Consider the following 9,742-nt stretch of genomic DNA (forward strand, 5'->3'; position numbering starts at 1 on the left):
TCAATCTCGAGACTCAAACTAGCTAATGTCATGTAATGATAGCGTTCTAAAAAGATGTCGATGTAATCCTCCTTTCTTTTAACACAATATAAGATTGATTATCTCTAAATCTAATGGTTTTTTTGTGTAATGCTCTAGATTTCTATTTATATAAGATTAAGTGTAAGCAGAACTTCTCTTTGAGAACTCAGCTACAGGAAGGATTTCTCTTTGAGAACTCTGTTTGGAACTTTTAATATCTCAAAAGATACTTTATACATCTCATGGACAAAAGCTTGCAAATCTTTTCATATTCAACACAAAAATTTAAAATAAATAAGAATAATAAAATGATATTTAAATTTTACTTTAAATAAGAAAAAACAAACAAACAAACATTCAACCCAATATAAAAGAAATACATAAAGAATACTTAATTCTTTATATGCTTAATATAAAATATTTAAAATAGATTCAACCCAATATAAAGAAGATACATAAAGAATATTTAATTCTTTACGTTCTTAATATAAAGTTTTTAAAACTATTTTAAAAACAAAAACTATCAAGGTTATAAGAAATAAAAAATTATCAATTAAAAAGAAATTATTAACATTAAAATATTTTGAAATACTAATTTGTTTAATATGAAAAAGATGTATAAATATTTCAATACTGAAATTAAATTAGATTTATGTAAATATTAAAAAAATTCAAAATTATCATAAATTTAAATTAACACACAATTAACAATTTACTTCCCACAATTAATAGATTCAAAATTTCAAAGATTAACCTAAATAACATAAATTCATTTACTTCACATAATTAACCTAAATTGAGACACAATTAGCTTCATACTTCCGTGGAGACATAAAAAGTCGTGGTAAAGCTTTAAACATAATTCAGTCATCATTAATTTCCAAGCGCACATAAGAAAAAGTTGGTTGACATAATCTATTTCCCAAACGACATATATACAGACACATAATGATCTAGGATTGACTACAAGTAGTATAATCCGTATCCCAGCCAGATAAAATTCTATTTCACTACATATTCTGTCAGTGAAGCTGCTGTAATAAATTCTCTCTGTATTTTCAGAGCGGTCACGGACCTAACTTGCAGCTATCTCAAAGATATAACTCTGAACACTAAAATCCTATGAAATGAAATCTACAATACCTCTGTATACAGCTATATTCTATCACTAAATCGGACCAGATGGACTCAATTCCCCTTGGCGAGATTCTTTTTCGAATCTTCCGAGTTATGTTTGAAGTTTGCCATGATACCATTAACAGCCTCTTGTTGCAGAAGAAGCAGAGAGCTCGAAACAACCATGCAGTGAAAGTGATCAAGTTACACTTCTTCCCATGTCTTTTAAGCTCCACATTGTAATTATCTCCCATCCTGGTGCTATCATGAAGTTTTCTTCTTGGGCAGCATCACTAATGGCGCTTTCTGTTATAGTCGCTCGAGTATTGGATCTGAGATCGATGGTCTTGATAAAAAATGTTATGCTGCATTACAATAGATAATTCCCGTGCAGCAATTTGAAAATTTATTTACAGACTGCAGCAAATAATAACAAGTTAGAACAAGAACTGATGTGTGTCAGATAATTGCCAAGCAAATAATTAATTAGGTTTAAAGTTGTAAAGAAGCATACAAAGAGGCGTGCAGCCGAGTCAGTAATGGCTGTTTTCCATATTGATTGCTGTGGCGTATTATAGTGCTCTACATCAATATAGATTTCATTACTGCTTTCTCTCCTCTCAAACCCAAGATTCGAACGATTGCTGCCCATCGAGAGTGAGGCAACCCCGTTTGCAGAGGACGATTCATGGGTCCGCCTCCTCCTCCTCGTCTTCTTCTTCCCCGACCATTCTGCACCGCCTTTGTCGAGAGCTACTGTTATGGTGTCTAAAGAAATATAGGAGTACAGTACAGAAGGTGGGTGGAAACCGAAAGTGAAGAAAAGGAAATATCAGCCATGGCGGTGCCTGCCCCACGACCATCGATTATCAAGAAATCCGCTGGGGCCCTTGCACCCCTATTCTAGAGTCCGCATGCATAGAACGCGGGTCCCTGCCTCTCACCATTTGTTCCAAAACCTAGTCATTGCGTGTGAACCCGCCTTATTTCAGTCTCAATTTTATGGACATTTCTAAATATAATTTATGTACAACCTGATTCTAAATAATTAGCAATGACATGAGTGTCCATTATTTAAAATTATAGAATGCAAATATAATTTGAAATATCAGATGGGTGTTGTCTGGCTACAATTTGTTGGATGGAGGTTACAATTTTGTTGGATGGTAAAATTTTGGTTATAATTTGGTAACAAAAATTTCAAAAATTTCTAATTGCTATAATTTAAGAAATATTTTTTAGGGTGGAAATAGATTTTATTATCAATAGTTTTAAACGGTAAATTGTAACCCAGATTCCAAAAACTTGAGCCAGATTTTATCAAAATCTAACCAGATTTTATCCAAATCTTTTCAAAATTTCGACAAAATTATTTCTCCCTACGTTCACCGAATAAAAAAACAATATAAATACCCTTTTATCCCACACCAGTTTTTTCTATATACATTTGGTTTGCTTTTCTGGGGATTAGACTGGCTAGTTTGAGAGTTGCCCTTGATCCGTGACCACCCTATAAAGACCAGGCCAAGCTAGAACTGGATTGATATGGGTTTTTCAATAATTAAAAGCATGATCGATTCCCATCACTATCATAAAATTGGCCAGCTATATATTTAAGTTTAAGGATTTGAGTAAAGAATTTCATTATTCATAGAATTTTATATAATAAAGTTTGTTTTTTATATACATCAGGTAAATTTGCTTCTATATATTTATTAAACCTTTGTTAATAATACTAAATTATATAATTAAATTAAAAACCTATCATATTTGATTTTGGTTCAATCATGTGCTGTACGTTACACTATTCAAACAAACTTCATTTTAAAAGAGTTGTTTGTCTTTATTGTTTAAGAATAATTTTTTGACACCATTAAATGCACATCATTTTCAAATATAGTTGTTTATAAATTCCAATTCAATCTTTCAAATATAGTTGTTTATAAATTACAATTCAATCTAAGCTAGTCGTTGGAATTCCAATTCAATTGGATAGAATTTAAAGCTCTTTATCTATTTTATTGTTCTTTATATTGGAAAAATATTCTCATTTGTATGGAGAATTTGAAAACATTCTCTTTCAAAATTGGTGACATGAATTGACCATCCAATGTTGATAGTTCGTAGAAATTAAAAAATATAATTAAATATATATGGTTTTGTATTAAACTTAACAGATCTAATTTTAAACATCGTCTTTTTATTTTGATCGACGATACTCTGACAGTAATATTTCCGTTGTTTAAGATAGATAGTTGTCTCAAACATCGTCTTTTTATTTTGATCGATGATACTCTGAGAGTAATATTTGCGTTGTTTAAGATAGCTAGATGTCTCTTAGGAGCGCTATTTTTTTTTTTTTCGGGGAATGACTTTAAAAGTTAAGAGATGGGATGAGTTGTCTTTAATTATTTTAATGGGATATTTTTGCCTTTCGATGTCTAATTAGTATTTATATGAGGGTTATATGGTGTGTAAACTGCGAGATGAAAGTTCAAATCTCATTGAGTATATATATGACCTGTTGTGTTTTGGCTAAAAGAGTAGGCGACCCCATAGCGAACATCTTGGCTCTTGTTGACGCATAAGTTTCCTGCTATTGTGCAGCTTGAAGGCGGTTGCACGAGCCTAAGTATATAGTGGCAGCCAGTTAGATTTGATCCTTGGTCTATTCATGATAACTCTCACCAGTAAAAAAAAAAAAAAATGTCTAATACTTTAAAAAAAAAAATTAATTGGAATATTTAATTTGTTAAAATCATTAAGTATAATTTTTATTAACTTTTAATCCATATTTTATACAATTTTGAAATAACGAATTTTAACAAAACATCTTATCTTTAATTGTTATAAAATAGTAAATAAAAATAATATTATTTTAAAATTAATAATAATTAAATAAATATCTATTAATAATTTAATATTATATTAAAAAAACTATCAAAAATTATTTATTTTTAAAATAATATATACATAAATTTAACAAAAAGACATTTTTAAAATTTTACAATAATTGAAAATATTATAATTTAATTAATAAAAATATATTTCTATATTTTGTATATTGTAAAATTGAAAAGAAAAACATTTTTAATAATAAATAAATAATTATAGTTAATTGTGGTTATTTTGGGTGGTTAAATAAAATGATTACCATTTCTCTGACAAGATTCAAATCCCTTGTTTTAATTTATAAATTTCTAATTTTTTTAAATATAATTTTTCTTATTTAAAAATCATTCCAAATATATTTATTTATATAATATATGAGTTTTTAAAATAATTAATTTTTTATATTTTAATTTTATATTCTTTTTAATATTTATTCTATATTTTTATTCAGAAAATATAATAATATTGTCTTCAATCATTCTAAAATGTTTGTTTTGGATGATGATGAATTTCTATTAAGACCAATGCGGTCTATTGGACCTCAATAAAAGAGAGTTTAATTGTCATTCTTCAAAATCTTGTTTATGTGATCAAAGAGCAAGGAAAGAAGCGTTTCAAGATCGTTATAGTTTGTTTGGCATAATAAGTCAAGCAGATTGGAAGTGTGACTGATGATAGGGAATTGAGAGCGAATGGAGGCAAGAGTTGGACACTCTAAAAGGAAGTTATTTTCACCTTCCACCTTCTTAGTATCACAAATATGACAAATTCTATCATCCCAGGGAGTCTTGGCAGTAGACCACAACCCGTTCTCACTCCAAAGTGTTAGAAAATTATTTATTACAGAGCAATGGAACACATAAAATATTGCAAAAATATAAACACGAAAAATGCACGCATAAAACAAGAGAGACATAGATATACGTGGTTCACCCAATTTGGGCTACGTCCATGGAGAAATAGTGAGTCCTTCCTTTATATAATCTAGCAAAATGAAGGAATACAACCTACACCAAGTCCGTTGTAATTTCCTCTTCACTCTCACACAATATCCTCTCTCTTTCTCGCTTAGAATACACATATATTCAACCGCAATCTAATTCCCTCATATATAGTGAGCGATTTCCCTCTAGGGAAAAAAACCCTAAATTAAACATAACTTCTGTCGTCAGATCATCCGCCTAATGAACAACCCAAATTGACTATGAAATTACAGTATTTTACAAGGCAATTTGACATCTATTTTTAGCTTTGGGGGCACTGCCCCCAAACCCCTACCATGGGGTGACTCATAAAAATCATCATCACCCCCTGGCGGCATTGCCGCCCCATTATAAACTGGGGTCCAATGCGACAATACCTCTGAATAAAGAAGATAATCACGCTCCACACCTAACAATATCCCACTTAGACACTGATTATAGCAACTCTGCTGCTACCTCATTCGTTAGAAAATGACTCCACTTTGGACTTGGTTGTTTCTCATCTTAATCATCATACTTGAAGGCCAATTGAAACCGAGCAGAGCCTCAGTGTCTCCCTAGTTACAACTTTTGTTAACATATCTGCAGGATTTTGGCTAGTGTGTATCTTTTCCAGCTTCAACTGTCCATCTTCCAACACTCACCATATGAAATGGTACCTTAGTTGTATATGTTTGGTCTTGAAATGAAATACAAAGTTTTTTCCAAGATGAATGGCACTCTGGCTATCACTATATAACCTTCCCAACTCCTGCTTCTTATCCAATTCATCCAGAAACCTTTGTAACCAAATCATTTCTTTACTAGCCTTTGTAGCAACAACATACTATGCTACCATCATTGAGAGTGCAACACTGCAATTTTGAAACCCAACTGGAAATTTTTCCGCCTACAATAAACACATGCCCGATGGTACTCCTCTTGTTATCTCTATTACCAACCATATCTGCAACAACATATCCCTGTAGAGAAATGTTTGAACCACCAAAGCATAATGCTTGATATGTGGTACCTCACAAATACCTAAGAATCCACTTCACTACCATCCAATGTTCTTTTCTTGGATTGTTCATGTACCTGCTTACAATTCCCACTCCATGTGCAATATCAGGCCTTATTCAAACCATTACATACATTAATCTTCTAAGTGTTCATGCATATGTAACTTTAGACATATAATCCATCTCTTTCTGAGTCTTGGGATGCATATCCTCAGTTTGAAATGGCTAGCCAAAGGTGTAGTAACTAGTTTTGTATTCTACATATTAAATCTTTCCAACACCTTTTGTATGTACTCACACTAAAACAATATTAATTTTAAATTTTTCTTGTCTCTACTTATTCTAATACCACGGATTTGTTTTACAAAACCCAAATCCTTCATTGCAAATGATTTTTCCAATTTTCTTTTGAGCACATTTATTTCCTACATGTTAGAACCTACAACAGGAATGTCATCTACACACAATCACAATATAATATAGTTTCCATCAATTTTCCTTTTTTAGAGAAACACAATGATCAAAGTGACATCTAGTATAACCTTGTTTAGACATAAACTTCTCAAATTTTAGATACCACTGTCGTGGACCTTATTTTAAGCCATACAAGCTCTTTTTCAACCTGCACACTAGTTTCTCCTTCCATTTGACCTCATATCCTTGTGGTTGTTGCATCTATATATATATATATATATATATATATATATATATATATATTCCTCCAAATCCCCATCATTGGAGAAAGACCGTCTTTACATCTAACTGCTCAAGATGTAAATATTTTGTTGCTACTAGAGTTAAAATAGTTCTGATTGAAGTCATTTTAAAAACATGAAAAAATATCTCATCAAAGTCTATACCTTTTTCCTGTGCAAACCCCTTCACCACAAGTATAGATTTATATATTTTTCTACCTCTGTCTTCTTCTACCAACCTATAAACACATTTATTCTGAAATGTTGTTTTACCTACAGGAAAGTTGACTAAGTCCCAAGTCAAATTATATACCAAGGAGTACATCTCTCCTTTCATGGCTATCTCCCACTTCTTCCTAGTTTCTACCTGCATTGTTTCTTCATAACATTCTAGTTCACTAGAATCAATCAAAAATACATAATATACTGAAGGATAGCATCATTCAGGGGGTCTACTTATCCTTGTAGATATTCTAACACCACTTTCAAGTGTTTGAGGTGCTTTTTGTTGTTGTGGTTTCTATTGTTGTTCTATTTGTTGTCATTATGATTTTCAAGCACCTTTACTTTTTTTGTGATCTCCTCAAGCACTGTGTACTCTCTTTTTTATTTTTCTTGTTTCTTTTCCTACATCTGATCCTTATACAAAACTTTTTCATTGAATATGACATCTCTGCTCCTAATGATTTTGTGATTTTCATAATCATATAAGTGATAACCAAAATCATTAACACCATATCCAATAAAGGTACATTTCTTTGTTTTTGCTTAAAGCTTTGTTTTATTTTTTTTATTAATGTGGACAAAGGCTTCACAACCAAAAGGCTTTAAAAATTAGTAGTTTACCATTTCACTTATCCATGCCTCCTCTAGAATACCTCCATCCAAGGATCTTGAAGGTCCTCTATTTATTAGATAAACAACATTATCTATAACATCTTCCAAAAATTGTAAAGGCAATCCTGCATGCAATCTCATGCATCTTGCATGCTCCATGATTGTCCTCTTCATCCTTTTTGACACACCATTTTCTTGTGGTGTTCCTAGAACTATCTTCTCTCTACCAATTCCATGCTCTAAACAATACTTATCAAACTCTTTGCTGCAATATTCACCTCCATTGTATGATCTTGAAAACTTCAACCTTTTTCCTGTCTCATTCTCAACCAAAGATTTCCATTTATTGAAAGTATCAAATACATTAGATTTATTTTGAATACAATAAATCTACATTTTTTTGGTTGCATCATCAATAAAAGTAACATAATAGTGAGAGCCACGAAGAGATAATACCTCAGCAGGTCCCCATATGCACAAGCTCTAATTTTTTTCTCTTCTTTTCTTTACCAACTGTAAGGAATCTAACTCTCTTCTATTTTCCATAAACACAATTCTCACATAATTCCAAATCAACATGCTTCAAACCTCACAAGAAATTTCTTAAGTGAAGAATGTGCATCCCCTTCTCACTCGCGTGCCCGAGCCTATGATGTCATAATGTTGTATCTGTTCCTGTAAGGGTTAAAGAATTAACATAATTAGAAATACCATTTCATAAATACAATGTACCAACCTTTTCTCCTTTTACTATTACCAGGGCTCCTTTAGTAACCTTCCAGGTTTTATCTGTAAAAGTAGTTACACATCCATCACCTCCCAACTGCCTTGTTGAAATTAGATTTTGCTTTAGATCTGGAACATGCCTTACCACCTTCAATAGCCATTGGTTTCCATTTTGACGTTTTATGAAAAAATTACCCATTCTAATGATTTTACAGGGTTTATCATCACCCAAACGAACCTGTCCAAAATATTCTTGAACATAATCATGAAAATATTTCCTATCAGGTGTGGCATGGAATGAGGCCCCTGAATCTACCACCCAATCATTAATAATATTTTATAAAGAAAGAATGAAAGCATCTTGCAACACATCACCTATCACATTCACTTCATGATTGTTTTATTACTGCACGTCTCCTTCTTTTCCCTTCCAAGACTTACAATCTCTCTTTTAAGTGTCCATTCTTCCCACATTTCCAACACACTATCCATGATATAGATTTGGATCTTCCTTTCCTTGACTTACTCCGATATCCTGGCTCTTTCCTCTTTCCATTTTTCTTCCACTAGTATCTGTAGTAAAACCATTACCTAATGTCTCACCAGAACATTTATGTCACATTTCCTTGCTAAGGATTGCACCGACAACATCATCAAACTTTAAAGTACTAGATCCAGAGACAGAGTTGCTAATGGAAATAGCTAAACCATTCCAACTTTCTAGCAATGAGCACAAAAGTAAGAGAGCCTTAAGTTCATCATCAAAATTTACCCCTATAGAACTTAACTGACTAGTAGCCATATTAAATTCATTAAATGATCAACAATAGATCCACCTTCTGACATATTCATATTAAAAAAATGCTTCATAAGAAATAACTTATATGAGGCCGACATTTTTCATATAATTTGGCCAATGCCAACATTAAAACCCTCGATTTTCATTTCCTTTGAAATATTAAAGGCTACCAATGCTGCTAGGCATAACCGTATTGTTCCAAGTGCCTTTTTGTTAATAATATCCCATTCTATGTCTATCATATTCGTCATCTTCTTTGCCTTTCTGCGCAATGGTAGGTACAAATCTTTCTCATACAGATAATCTTCCATCTGCATCTTCCACAACTGGTAGTTTTGGCCATTAAATTTTTTGACCCTAAACCCACCATCTTTTGTCATTTCTCCCACTCAAACCAGGAACCCTTGTCTCCTGTGAGTTTATCAGCCAAATAGAACTTTGACTGTGATACCAGTTGTCAGAAAGTTATATATTACAGAGTAATGGAACACAAAATATTGGAGAAATATAAACATAGAAAATGCATAAAATAAGAGAGACACAAATATACGTGGTTCACCTAATTTGGCTATGTCCACAGAGAAATAGTCAGTCCTTCCTTTATATTATCCAGCAAGATGAAGAGATAAAACCTACAACAGATCTGTTGTAATTTCCTCTTCGCTCTCACAA

The 9,742-nt window shown here is 32.0% G+C and overlaps 1 long non-coding RNA gene across 1 annotated transcript; it reads right to left on the reverse strand.

The window, feature by feature from the left end:
• Window positions 1-914: 914 nt before the first annotated feature.
• Window positions 915-1,947, reverse strand: LOC149207376 (uncharacterized). The gene is made up of 2 exons (XR_016252008.1): window positions 1,652-1,947; window positions 915-1,554 (listed from the first exon to the last, which is right to left on the reverse strand). It is a non-coding gene; the product is annotated as an uncharacterized LOC149207376 (long non-coding RNA).
• Window positions 1,948-9,742: the final 7,795 nt, after the last annotated feature.

The sequence above is a fragment of the Pinus tabuliformis genome, chromosome 1_2 (genome assembly GCF_031772625.1).
Source record: "Pinus tabuliformis cultivar Carrire ecotype Pingquan chromosome 1_2, CPIR1, whole genome shotgun sequence".
In the NCBI taxonomy this organism is placed as follows: domain Eukaryota; kingdom Viridiplantae; phylum Streptophyta; class Pinopsida; order Pinales; family Pinaceae; genus Pinus; species Pinus tabuliformis.